The 14,873-nt window shown below is 41.6% G+C and overlaps 1 protein-coding gene and 1 pseudogene across 4 annotated transcripts in view; both read right to left on the bottom strand.

Moving 5' to 3' along the window:
* The window catches only part of CLCN5 (Cl-/H+ antiporter 5), a 228,122-nt gene that overhangs the window by 116,456 nt on the left and 96,793 nt on the right, over positions 1-14,873 (bottom strand). The window lies entirely within an intron of this gene.
* Positions 9,534-11,646, bottom strand: LOC102485701 (heat shock protein HSP 90-beta pseudogene; annotated as a pseudogene).

Here is a 14,873-nt window from a genome sequence, read left to right as displayed (position 1 = left end):
TAGATTAAATCTGACGGGCTGAGCTCACCAAAAAAAAAAAAAAAAAAAGATGGGAAAATGAGCTGAATAAACAACTCTCTAAGAAAGACATACAAACTGCCAAACAGCATATGAAAAAAATGCTCAACATCCCTCATCATGAGGGAGATGCAGATCAAAAACACAATGAGATACCACCTAATCCCTGTCAAAATGACTACTATTAAAAATACAAAAAATGGTAAGTGCTGGTGGGGATGTGGTGAAAGAACTCTCCTCCATTGATGGTGGGAATGTAAATTGGTCCAGCCACTATGGAGATCAATATGGAGATTCCTCAAAGATTTACAAGTAGAACTACCATATAATCAAGCAATCCCACTCCTGGGTATCTACCCAAAGGACAGGAGAATGCTTAGTCAGAAAAGTGCTTGCACTTCTATGCTTATTGTAGCAGTATGCACAACTGCTAAGACATGGAACCAACCCAAGTGTCCATGAACAAAAGAATGGATTGAAAAAATGGGCCACATATAAGCTACGGAATACTCAGACATAAAAAAACAAGACCTTGGCTTATGATTGAAAGGTGAATGAATATGGAAGATTTATTGCTGAATGAAGCAGGCCAGGCTATCAAGGAGAGACATTGTATGTCTACACTTAACATATACTGACTATCTGCACTCTGTGGCTGAAACTGAAAGACTAGAGGATATAGAAACATACATAATAGTTATAGATACTGGATATGGTGTTGGAAGAGGGTGGGAGAAGGAGGAGAGTCTGAGGAAAGACATTAAGGAGAAAAACAGGCAAGATGTTTATGGGATGCAGAAATGAGTTATTATCTTTTGATGATAATATATATAGTATCCCTAACTGGACTAGTGAGAAAGGTATTCATGTTGGAACATTCACTTTACAAGCTAAGTGATGTATGTGATTGAATGTATAAAAGAAATTAAAATTTAAAAATATATATGTATATATAAATAAGAAAATGTGCTCATCTATAAATCCCATGTGCAGGAGTTACTGAGATCACCCATACCCCAACAAGTGAGGCATGCGAGACAAACAGGTCAGACGTGTACTCCTACTCCCTCAGAGATATGTGCAGACATGGGTATCAGGAGGCAGGGAGTGAAAAGGACCTCATTCTCTTATACCCCCATGTGCATTGCCTCTGAGTATTAGTGTCTGGGGGAAGGTAACATCATAATAAAGTGCACTCTTGTCAGCTAGCTCTATGAGAAAGACACTGAGAAACCTCAGTTTGGGGGACCAGCAGTTGGCATAATGGCTATGTCGCTGGACTCCCATGTGGTCGACTGTGGTTCAAGTCCCAGACCCAGTAGCTTAAACTCACACCAGGCACGTGTGTATGCATGGACAAGATCCCAAGAGGAGAATGGAGGAGAAGGGATTGCGGTGTGGCCATCCCCCCTGAGGGATGATGTCTCACTTTCTGTCTCTCTGTCTCTCTGGCAAGCACACACGCTCTATAGCAAAAATCTCTTTAAAAAAGAAAACCCTCAGTTTGGGATGCTAGGTGAGAGAAAGGGGACACATGCCCTATGTGTGTACATATGGGCTAGAGACACTAAAAAGACCACTCTCCTGTAAGTTCTGAATATGGGAATGGGTTGAAAAAGTTCATATTCTACCATCAAGGAAAAATCAGAAAGTGAACAGATCAGATGCTTCAGATTCCATTGTGTATGTGTATGCACGCACATATACACATGCAACACAAGTATAAAGAAGGCTCAACCTCAGGCAATCCTGCTCTATATCATGAACATGTGAATGAGGGAGAGAAGTAATAAGGTTTGATCTCCTGCAAATTCCACAGGTGGTAGTAGGATTTGGAAAGTTCTTTTTCCTATAGTCAAGGCATATAAAAAGTTGATGGATCAGAAGGTTCTTCTCTTTGTCACTGTGTGTGAAAGAGAGGGAGAGAAGGCATAGATAATAAGGCTCATATGTGGAGAGGGACTGTGAAAATTCACTCTGACGGGTAGAAGCGAGAAGATCAGGAAAAAAAATGAACAAACAACACATTTAATAGACACAAAAATGGAATTATCTGCTGATTATAATGTATATGATAATGTCTTTGACTTGACTATATGTACTGTATTCATGCTGGGGAAAAAAAAACATGTACACTGTAAAGATGTACAGTGATTAAATGCAATTTTTTAAAAAAGAGAAATTTCACTCTGATACTTTGGGCTTGCAGGTCATAAAGTGGGTGTGCTGGGGAACCAGCAGTTAGCGTAATGGCTATGTCGCTGGACTCCCACGTAGTCAACCGCAGTTCACGTCCCGGACCTGGTGGCTTAGAACTCACGCCGGGCACATGTGTGTGCGTGCCCAAGATTCCAAGAGGAGAATGGAGGAGAAGGGATTGTGGAGTGACCATCCCCCCTGGGGGGTGATTTCTCACTTTCTGTCTCTCTGTCTCTCTCTGTCTGTCTGGCAAGCGCACACGCCCTATAGCGAAAACCTCTCCAAAAAAAAAAAATTAAGTGGGTGTGCTGAAGGTCCGAGGTAAAGGCTTCTGCATCTGAACACTTTGTGTGTGTGTGTATGTGCTCACTCTGCAGCACTGTCTATGCAACTGTATGCAGGTGCCCACATAATGACAGATGTGGAGTGGGTGGTGGGAGGGTAAGTGAAAAGGATCCAATGACTATGGCCTTAGGCACAGATGAGCGGGAATACGTAAGCAGGAAATGAGGCTTGGGCCCACACACATCACCTACATCTGTGTCATTTGAGTAGTACAGTGTGGTCTCAGCTTCTAAATTCCTGGCTCCACCATTAATGGCTGAGTCTAATCCCCCTATGCCTGCATTTCCTCATCTATAAATTGAATATGGTGGTAGTTTCTGACTCATTAGGCTACTATAAGGATTAACCAGGATATCATGATGAGTGCTGAGCTTAGGTCTGGGACACTGTGAGTGCTACATGTTAACCATCGTTGGCATCAGTAGTAGCAAAACAGGCTACTATCTAGGGAAATGTCATCCTAAAATCCTCATAAATACTCCTGATACCAACAGTTCACTTTCTCCTTTGTCTGGGGCCAAAAAGGAGCTGCTAAAAGCTGGTTAGTTCCAAAATTTATGTCCAACAACTTGGGACTCAAGGAGAGAGAAAGAAGTAAGGACACAGACACTCAGGTGGAATCTTTTATTTTTTAAAAAAGTGTTTATTATTGGAATTTTGAAGTGAAGGAGGAGGTGCTAAAATGGATGGCAGACCAAGAAGGCTGGTTCAGGAGTTGAGGTAGGAGGTATAAAAATGAAGTGTGAAGGCTGGAGACTGCACAACAGGGAGGAAAGTGGTGGCAAGATAATAAAGGTGTGATTTTGACACCTCTGGTGGAAACACTGGTGAATAACAAAATGAGCTAGGTAACTAGCTCCCAAAAAACCCTAAGATAGGGACCAGCAGTTAGCGTAATGGCCATGTTGCTGGACTCCCATGTAGTCGATTGTGGTTTGAGTCCTGGACCTGGTGGCTTAAACTCATGCCGGGCATGTGTGCGTGTGTACCCAAGATCCTGAGAGGAGAATGGAGGAGAAGGGATTGCGATATGACAGTCACCCCTGGGGAGTGATTTCTCACTTTCTGCCTTTCTGTCTCTGTCTTTCTGGCGAGCACAGCACCCTATAGCAAAAACCTCTCAAAAAAAAAAAACAAAAAACAAAAAAAAACCTGAGATAATGGTGCATTCATTAACATCTGGGATCAAAAAAACCATTGGGGTTTGATACACTCAACGTGCTTTCTGTCCTCAAGAAGCTTAACATGTTCACATTAAATAAGAGTCCTATGACAGGTCCGCCAAGATCTGTTTCAACTCTGAGACTACATTATATAATGAGGATAGAATTAGGTCAGATAAAATAAAATACTGGGCCCAGCTGTGGTAGTATGCACTGATTGATTCTGCTATCAGGCAGGCTGAAGTCACGTGGAAGGCCCAGGTTCAATTCTGAGCAAATCCTAAAAGCCAGGTACAGTGGTATGTGTATGTAGTCCCAGCTACTCAGGAAACTGAGGCAAGAAGATTGTGACATAGAGATAACGTCTTTTAAAAAAATAAAAAGAAGAAAAAGAAATGCTGAATACTAATACAAGGAAGTAGAAGTCAAATGTAAAATTTTAGAGAGTAGAGAGAGTGCTACAGACCAAATAGGTTGAAGAACAACCAAAAAGGATTTGAAAAAGACAGATCAAAAGGAAGAGGAGGTATTCTAAAAGGTGGAGAGAATATGTACAGATACTCCCTAAGAGGTCATAAATAAACCAGTTTGGCTGGAGTGGAGAGTTCCAACAGGGAGAAGAGGGTGAATAAGGACAAGAACATGCTATGGTCCTTAAACGCTGCAATAATAATAGTGAGTTAGACTATCAGTATGGTAAGCAACCAGGAGAGGGAATTTTAGGTGGCTCAAAGATGATGTTTCTCTTAACCAATATGCTTATTTGAATATGAAAAAAGAATAAACTAAAACTAAACCCCAACTCATGTTTGTATAGAGTTTATTGCTTGGGATGAGACTAATAAAGGTTTTTTTTTATTTTTAAAATGAGCTGACTTAAAGAAAGATATCAAGTACAGATGAACACTGAAGTTGTATAGACAGCACGTAAATGACTGGGCTGCCTGTGAAACACAACTACAGGCAATGGGCAGTTACCAGCACTGTATTGTCTAAGTTAGAGAGTAAACTGCTTTTTCAGGAAATTCAGTCTAGCAGTGAGTGGAAATATGGATATTTGCACTAAGGAGATCAATTTAAAAGTTCAGCTCTTACAATCCACTGGTGAGAATTCAGGAGGGCCTGGGGGACCAGCAGTTAGCGTAATGGCTATGTTGCTGGACTCCCATGTAGTCGACTGTGGTTCACGTCCCGAACCTGGTGGCTTAAAACTCACGCCGGGCGCATGTGCGTGCGTGCCCAAGATCCCGAGAGGAGAATGGAGGAGAAGGGATTGTGGCGTGGCCATGCCCCCTGGGGAGTGATTTCTCGCTTTCTGTCTCTCTGTCTCTCTCTGTCTGTCTGGTGAGCGCACATGCCCTATTGAATTCAGTAGGGCCTGAAGTAGGTGGAGTAAGATGAGAACAGAAAGGAAGCACTTGGGAGGAGTAGGGAGTGATTCAGTAGATTTCAAGAGCAGGAATTGGAACTCATTCAACGTCATGTTCTATGAAGATGAATCTTGCAACAGTCTTCAGAATAAGACTTAAATGAGGTTGGTAGCTGAGCCAATATAAATTAGCAGAGCATGAAGAACACTTTCAGCAATCTACTGAACTTGGGCAATCAAGCTTGGACATGATTACATCAGAAAATACTAAAGATTTTATCATTAACATATAGACGGATAATGGCTAAGGCCAAAAAAATAGGTATTTGGGATCTTAGTACCCATTACACAAATGGTCACATTATATCATAAAGCACTAACAACATAATGCTGTCGGCTCTACAGATAACAAAGCACTGAATATACTTTTGCTACTCTTAGACCTGAGCAAGCAACCTATCCTGTGCTAGTGTCCCAGTATAAAACACTAATACTTCCCTCATTGCCCAATCCCTGTAGCTCTAATGCCAAGACATAACACATGATAAAACTGGCAGTTGAGTGAATTTTATTTTATTCCTTGAGGGAAATTTAAACAAAAAATGACAACTTGGAAAGACCTTACTCAGGAGCTCAAGTCCCTTCTAAAATTAGACACAGTTACACCATTCATTTGGTACATAAACTTATTATGTCTTACCACTTGGTGGACTGGCTGAATGAATAGATTCATTATCTTTTCATTTATGCTTTGCTTAAGAGCTGTCAGGCCTTTGCACTCTACATTTCCTCTAAGAACTCAGTCTAAGAATGCCCCTACTATGAATCACTCACATAGCACGTACAAACATCCTGCCTCACATTCCAGTTATTTGCATTGTGTCTTATCTCTCCTGAAGGAAAGAGACTGACTTTGCCAGTGCTTGGAGGCTTCAGAAACAGGGTAAAAGTTCCATAATTATTTGTGAAATAAATCTGTTTGCTTTTAAGTTAATACAGCAGCTCCTATTCTGTTGAAGTAGTGACTTTTCAAGGAACCCCAAAAAATGTCTTATCAGCAGCTATTCAAATTACTTCTCCTTTGCCATTATTGTGCAAGAAAATACGGATAAAATGATTTACTAATTCAGGACCATTTCAGGGTGTGTTGGGTATAGGGTCATACACTCCATCCTTCAGTCACTGTTCTGCCTAACCACCTACCCAAGGTGTGGTGACTACCAACATGACAAATACTGCCTATGCTTTATTCTGTAATTCCTAAGTATCAGCTTATGAATAAGTATTGATCTTAATTTACGTTCCAGAGATAAGATACACTTGAGCTCCTGAGTAAGGTCTTTCCAAGTTGTCATTTTTTGTTTAAATTTCCCTCAAGGAATAAAATAAAATTCACTCAACTGCCAGTTTTATCATGTGTTATGTCTTGGCATTAGAGCTACAGGGATTGGGCAATGAGGGAAGTATTAGTGTTTTATACTGGGACACTAGCACAGGATAGGTTGCTTGCTCAGGTCTAAGAGTAGCAAAAGTATATTCAGTGCTTTGTTATCTGTAGAGCCGACAGCATTATGTTGTTAGTGCTTTATGATATAATGTGACCATTTGTGTAATGGGTACTAAGATCCCAAATACCTATTTTTTTGGCCTTAGCCATTATCCGTCTATATGTTAATGATAAAATCTTTAGTATTTTCTGAAGATAATCTTTATTCTCTCAACAAACTAGAGAAGAAAAGATTAATCTGGGGAATTAGATTCTAGTTCCAATCCTGTCTCACTGACTTGAGCTGAGCCTTAAGAGCAAGTAGCTAACACTACTGCATCTTAGTTGCTTCAGACCAAAGCCGATATGAACATATGCTGGGTGTGGGGTGTGAGGTGGATGGAGAAGCCAGCTAAAACTTTATGGAAGAATTCACCCAAACTTGTTTTACTTTTGTGACCTACTGTACATATGTGAAGAGAATATGCATAGCCTCTGTCTTATGCTGTCTCTAGGGTTTAGGCAGCAGAATGAAGTCATGGGTAAGACGCCTCTAAGAATATCTGCCCTCTCCAAATGAAGTACAAGACTGAATAGGAATGTACCAAACTCTGCACTACTGTAGATTGAGTTACAGTGAAAATCTATAATAACTTACATGGTAAAGGGGGTTTAATATATACACTAGAATCAGAGATGGTGTCATGATCACATTGCTGGACTACCACGTAGTCTACCACAGTTTGAGTTGCAGACCCAGCAGCTTAAAACTCATACCAGGCAGGGACCAGCAGTTAGCGTAATGGCTATGTCGCTGGACTCCCACGTAGTCGACCACGGTTCGCGTCCCAGACCTGGTGACTTAAACTCACGCCGGGTGCGTGTGCATGTGTGCCCAAGATCCTGAGAGGAGAATGGAGGAGAAGGGATTGCAGCGTGGCCACACCCCTGGGGGGGATGATTTCTTGCTTTCTGTCTCTCTGTCTCTCTCTGTCTGGCAAGCACACACACCCTATAACAAAAACCTCTCCAAAAAAAGAAGAAAAAAAAAAAGAAAAGAAAGAAAACTCACACCAGGCACATGTGCACGCATGCCCCAAATCCCAAGAGGTTATGATAATGTGTACAGTATTCTCAACTGGACTGGTCTGAGGTGTATTTCATGTTGGGTAAATTCTCTCTACAAGCTAAATGATGTATAGTGATTGAATGTATAAAAAATTAGTAATTAAATTAAAATTATTTTTAAAAATCCCAAGAGGCGAATGGAGGGGAAGGGATTTCAACATGGCCATCCTCCCAGGGGGAGGGATGATTTCTCATTTTCTGTCTCTCTGGTGAGTGCACACGCCCTACAAGCAAAAATCTTTCTAAAAATATATACATGTTAGAATATAAATAAAATAATTTAACTTTCTAGTCATTTCAATTTTTCTTTTGGCATTTGACATAAGAAGATTCCCTGACTTTTGAAATTACCCTCATTTTAGTTTATATTATACTGTATAGTATTCTGGTTCTCCTATTACCTCTCCAGATCCTTCTTTTCAATCTTTGTTGTCACCACTTCCTTCCTCAAGGTTCCTACTGTATCTAGTCCTCCTAGACTGCAAGATACATATTTCTGATCATCTCTTTCTCTCTGAATTCTATTATGGATTTCAGCCATCATCATTCTCAGATTCCAAATTCTGTTCCTGTTCTCCCATTCATGCAACAGGATATTTAAAGCCATTTATAATTAAGTAACTAAAAAAGCTGGTTTTGAATGTTGACAACACAAAATGATGACAAATGACTGACGTGAGAGATATGCTAATTACCCAGATTTACTCATCACACATTGTATTCTTGTACTGAAAAATCACACTCCGCCCCACAAGTATGTGCAATTACTATAAGTCATTTTTAAAAAAAAAAAAAGTTTGATACCTGAAAAACATACATAAAGCTAAACTCATTATGGTTCCCAAAGATTTCTTTTTCCCAAAATTATCTGCAATTACTATTGCTATTTAGAATGTTGATTATCTCTTGCTCCCTCGTCCTTTACCCCCATACTTACTTTGTTACCAAGAACAAACTTGTTTCCAATATTTTTATTTATTATTTTACTTTTTTTTTTAAGTTTTTTTGGGAGAGGTTTTTGCTATACGGTGCGTGTGCACGCCAGAAAGACAAGAGAGACAGAGGGACAGAAAGCGAGAAATCACCCTCCAGGGGGTATGGCCACACCGCAATCTCTTGTCCTCCATTCTCCTCTCAGGATATTGGGCATGCACACACACACACCCTGTGGGAGTTTAAGCCACCAGGTCCAGGACTTCAACCGCGGTCAACTACATGGGAGTCCAGCAACATAGCCATTACACCAATTGCTGGTCCTAAGTTCTATTTTTTTTTTTGAGAGAGATATTTTTTTGCTATAAGGCACGTGTACTCACCAGAGAGAGAGAGAGAGACAAAGAGACAGAAAGTGAGAAGTCACTCCCCACCCCCACCCCACCCCCAGTGGGGATGGTCATGCTGCAATCCCTTCTATTTTCCTCTTGGGATTTTGGGCACGCACACAACATGCCTGGTGTGATTTTTTAAGCCATGGGGTCAGGGACTTGAACCATGGTCAACTACATGGGAGCTCAGCAATGTAACAATTTTGCCATCTGCTGGGCCCCCATCTTTTTTTTTTTTTTTGTATAAAACTGCATCATCTTTATTTTGCATACAAAAACTCATAATACACAACATTCAACCCTATTGTCACATTAGGAAGGGGCTGGCCCTAGAGGCCTTTATTTCCTGCCTTAGACAAGGACAGGAAAACAACAACAACAACAAAAAAAACAGAACACTATAGACATAGCAGAGGGAGCCAAATGGGACAGGGCCACTCAGGGCTGCTGTGGGAGCCATGGGGGCACTATACAGAGGGCATGAGGTTTCCCAGTAATGCTTAATCTACTTCCTCCATGTGTGATGTGTCCTCATTGCCCTCAAGAGGGGGGAATCTCATCAGGAACAGCAGCACTGTGTTCTGTTGCTATCACTTCATCATCAATGTCCAGGCCCAGCTTGATCATGTGGTAGATGTGGTTGGAATGGGTCTGGGGATCCTTGAGAGAGAAGCCAGAAGACAGCAGGGTGGTTTCAAACAGTAATAACAGGTCCTTCACAGCATTGTCATTCTTGTCTGCCTCAGCTTCTGCCAGTGTCTCCACAATGGGATGGTCAGGGTTGACCTCCAGGTGCTTTTTAGCTGTCATGTAGTCCATCAGAGAGTTGTCCCGAAGTGCCTGGGCTTTCATGATCCACTCCATGTTGGCTGTTCAACCATAGGTGCTGGTCACAATGCATCAGGGTGAAGACACAAGCCTGTTTAAGATTGTAACCTTCTCAACCTTCTTATCCAAGATTTCTTTCATCATTTTGCATAGGTTCTCAAACTTGGCCTTGCTGTCCTCCATCTTCTTCTTCTCTTCATCCTCAGGTGTCTCCAGGCCCTCCTTGGTAAATGAGACCAGGCTTTTCCCATCAAACTCCTTCAGTTGCTGCATGCAGTACTCATCAATAGGCTCAGTCATGTACACCCACTCAAAGCCCTGCTTCCACACCCACTCCACAAAAGCAGAGTTGGCCACCTGCTCTTTGCTCTCACTAGTGATGTAATAGATGGGCTTCTGTGTCTCCTTCATGCGAGAGATGTATTTTGACAGGGAAATCATCTCATCTCCAGACTGGGAAGTGTGATAGCACAGCGGCTCAGAAAGGCATCACCAGTTAGTGGAGTCCAAGCTTTAGGTTTTAAGAGAATGCCTCAGAATTTCTTATAGTTCTCCTTGTTTTCTGCCAGCTCAGAGAAGAGCTCAAGGCACTTCTTAACAATGTTTTTGTGAATGACTTTCAGGATTTCGCTCTGCTGGAGCATTTCTAAGGAGATGTTCAGGGGCAGGTCCTCAGAGTCAACTACATCACGAATAAAGTTAAGATACTCTGGTATCAGCTCACCATAGCTGTCCATGATGAACACATGTGAACACAGAGTTTGATGTTCTTTTTCTTCCTGTTCTCAAAGAGGTCAAAGGAAGCCCGGTGAAGGATAAATTACAACACCCTGAATTTCAACTAACCTTCCACAGAGAAGTGCTTGACAGCCAAATAGTCTTCCCAGTCATTGGTGAGGCTCTTGTAGAAGTCTCCATAGTCCTCCTGGATGATGTCATCAGGGTTTCTGGTCCAAATGGGTTTGGTCTTATTCAGTTCTTCCTGATCTATGTACTTCTTCTCAATCTTCTTGGTCTTCTTTTTCTTGTCCTTACCACTCTCATCTTCCTCATCTGAGTCCACATCTTCAATCTTGGGCTTCTCTTCATCATCCTTGTCTTCCTCCTCTTTTTCACCCTCTGCCTCATCATCACTGATTTCCTTTTCTTGTTCCTTCTCCACAGCCTACAAACTGTGAGTGTTTCTTCACCACTTCTTTCACCTGCCTCTCCTCTAAATATCCTGTCTGATCTTCTTTAAGGTGAAGAATCACTTTAGTACCCCGACCACCATGATCAGCATGTACAGTGAAGGAATGCTCAGCAGAAGATTCCTAGGCATACTGTTCATTGTCGTTGTGCTTTGTGATCATGTCTATTCTGCCACCAGATGGGCAGAATAAAAGCCAACACCAAACTGCCCAATCATGGAAATGTCTGCACCATCCTGAAGAGCCTCTATAAATTCTTTAGTACCAGACTGGGCAATGGTTCCCAAATTATTTATGACATTGGCCTTGATCTTGCCAATGCCTATGTCCACCAAAGTCAAGGTGTGTTCCTGAGGGTTGGCAACAGGTTGGCTGTCAATTGTCAGCTCTTTATCACTGTCCAACTTGGTACGGTCTGTCAAGCTCTCATAGCGAATCTTGTCCAGGGCATCGGAAGCATTCGAGATCAACTCCCAGAGGAAAATTTCCTTGTTGGAATAGAAGGTATTGATACTCAGGGACATGAATTGGGCAATTTCTGCCTGGAAGGCAGAAGTCTCCATTCCTCCTTTCCATAGTGTACTTCCTCAGGCATCTTGAAAGAAAGAAATAAAAGTACTAGAGAGCAGGGTGCACTGGGACCTGGTCCGACACACACATGACGCCGTGGCTGTGCAGGGGCGACTCAAGAGCCTCCGTCTTTTTTAAAGTTTCATTTATTTACTTTTTCCATAATTGAGAGAGGAAGAAAGAGAAAGCACCCCTAATAAGCTTGATGCCACAGTCCATTCCCAGCCAGCCCTAGATTAAGAGAATATGAGTCCTCAGCATCCTAAGGAGGTCTTCAGATGAACTAGGAATCTTCCCATGTGTGATTACCTTACAAAGCACCACATTCTAGTGCTACACCACCATGTGGCCCCAATTCCTTTTTTTTCTGTCCCCACTTTTTCCACTGATGTCTAGGCCTTAATTGCTTTATATATTTTATTGTGTTATTTTTCTCCAAGGTGATTCCCCATTGTTGGTCACACTCCATCTTAGGTTCCTCTGCCCCACTTGCCAACTCTCCAAAGCCATCTCCTCTAGTAAAGTCAATTTCTTCATGGTGGCCTCCCCGCCCACTATGCCTTTAACCAGCCACATTTGTGTTACTTACCAAACTGGATTGTCACCCTCCTTCCTATATGTTCAAATATCAACTGTCTTCAAAGGCCATCTTGAGTCTCATTTCTTTCATGATATTCTCCCTTACTTGCTAATTTTTTGTATTCTTATTCCTCCTCTCCCTCATTGTTTCAGCACAAGAGAAGCAGGGTTGTATATTTGAGTAATGCTCTTGGATTACGTTGGGTCACCAGAAAAGTTATAATGCAGTTTTGCACAGGAAAATATTATATGAATTTTCAGAGGATCCAATGCAATGATTACTGTTCAAATGATACTGTTTAAAAACCTCTGCTCTTATTTCTCTCATCAACGATAACATGTTGAATCTAGAAGAATCTATGAGAGTCATTATACTCTGGTCCTTCTCTCCATCCCTCTCTCCTCTTTGGAATTGAACACATGAAAAATAAACATCACACAATATTAAAAGTCTACAGTTTTAGTAACAAAGGACCACAAAATCCAACTAGATACTTCCCTTACATGTGGAAAAACTGCTCCTACCCCCTACCACTAGTATTCAGATTTAAACAAAGCACATAAATTAAAATGAAAGGACAAATGGAAAATTTTCCTTCCCAGGTCCCTGGAAAAACTCTGCTCTGAGGTTGACCTTAGTGGTGGAAAAGGTGCATGTGGGGAGAAAACTTTAAATGCCTAGTATTCAGAGCTCAAGCCAAGGGAGGAGGAGACCCAAATCTACTAGGACCCAGCCTGTCTCTCACTAAGGCCAGAAGTTCATAGGATTCTCACTTCCTAACTTGTCTTGCCGGGTTCTTAAATCTGTGTAAACTATCCTATTGCTTAACCCATCACTTAGCCACAAAATAACAAGTCCTCCCTAGCTAGCTCAGGAAAACTACAGCATACAAACCTACAGCAATAAACCCTATTGTGCTCTAATAGGAACTATAACAGATTTTTGTGGGCCAGCAGAATTTAATTAACTACTTTATGAAGCAAAGAAAAATTATAGTTCCCTATATATGCAAACCTTTATAATTTCAATACATCCCTTAATTAATCATATGGGCAAATTACTTGCATTAAAAGCAACCTAAAAAGTTACTGGCCTCCCTCATGGTTAATGTGTCACTGAGTTAAGAAATTATTGCTGGGGGGAAATGAAGAAAACAACATGCAGAACACTCAGCTTATTGTAGCAGCAAACTGTTAGTTGAGCTACAGCAGACCTTAGCAGTGTGACCATTTTTCTTCTCAACACAAATCATATATTCCAAAGTATTTCTTCTCCTTCCTTTTCTTAGTCCAAAACAAATGTCTTTAAAGATTCTGCCCGTGACACATCTGGATAGTCACTTTTAATATAAATATTAATGTGGGTATTGATTAAAATGCTAACCCTACAAACCACACAGGGCCTTTAAGAAGGAAACAGGAAGATTTCCTAGCCACAGGTACTTTAGGAGGATTGTATCTAATCCTAGAGTAGGACAAAACAGTATGTCAGAATTCATCTTTAGAAGGCAATAATGGGATCAACAGATGGTGTAACGGTTACATCACTGGACTCCCATATAGTTGTCTGCAGTTTGAGTCCAGGACCCAGTGGCTTAAAACTCATGCCAGGCGTGTGTGTATACGTACCCAAACTCCCAAGAAGAGAGTGGAAAAGAAGGGTTGCAGCACGGCCATCCCCTCTGGGGGGCAACTTCTCACTTTCTGTCTCTCTCCGTCTTTCTGGTGAGTGCACATGCCCTAAAGCAAAAATTTCTCCCCCAAAAAGAAAAACGAAAGCAATAATAGTGGGGATAACTTCCCAAGCTGAAATCTACACCATCCTGAAGAGCCTCTATAAATTCTTTAGTACCAGACTGGGCAATGGTTCCCAAATTATTTATGACATTGGCCTTGATCTTGCCAATGCCTATGTCCACCAAAGTCAAGGTGTGTTCCTGAGGGTTGGCAACAGGTTGGCTGTCAATTGTCAGCTCTTTATCACTGTCCAACTTGGTACGGTCTGTCAAGCTCTCATAGCGAATCTTGTCCAGGGCATCGGAAGCATTCGAGATCAACTCCCAGAGGAAAATTTCCTTGTTGGAATAGAAGGTATTGATACTCAGGGACATGAATTGGGCAATTTCTGCCTGGAAGGCAGAAGTCTCCATTCCTCCTTTCCATAGTGTACTTCCTCAGGCATCTTGAAAGAAAGAAATAAAAGTACTAGAGAGCAGGGTGCACTGGGACCTGGTCCGACACACACATGACGCCGTGGCTGTGCAGGGGCGACTCAAGAGCCTCCGTCTTTTTTAAAGTTTCATTTATTTACTTTTTCCATAATTGAGAGAGGAAGAAAGAGAAAGCACCCCTAATAAGCTTGATGCCACAGTCCATTCCCAGCCAGCCCTAGATTAAGAGAATATGAGTCCTCAGCATCCTAAGGAGGTCTTCAGATGAACTAGGAATCTTCCCATGTGTGATTACCTTACAAAGCACCACATTCTAGTGCTACACCACCATGTGGCCCCAATTCCTTTTTTTTCTGTCCCCACTTTTTCCACTGATGTCTAGGCCTTAATTGCTTTATATATTTTATTGTGTTATTTTTCTCCAAGGTGATTCCCCATTGTTGGTCACACTCCATCTTAGGTTCCTCTGCCCCACTTGCCAACTCTCCAAAGCCATCTCCTC

The sequence above is a fragment of the Tupaia chinensis genome, unplaced genomic scaffold, assembly GCF_000334495.1.
Source record: "Tupaia chinensis unplaced genomic scaffold, TupChi_1.0 Scaffold141414_1, whole genome shotgun sequence".
Classification (NCBI taxonomy): Eukaryota; Metazoa; Chordata; class Mammalia; order Scandentia; family Tupaiidae; genus Tupaia; species Tupaia belangeri.
Note: the sequence above shows the minus strand (reverse complement) of the source record. Positions and strands in the feature narration are given on the sequence as shown.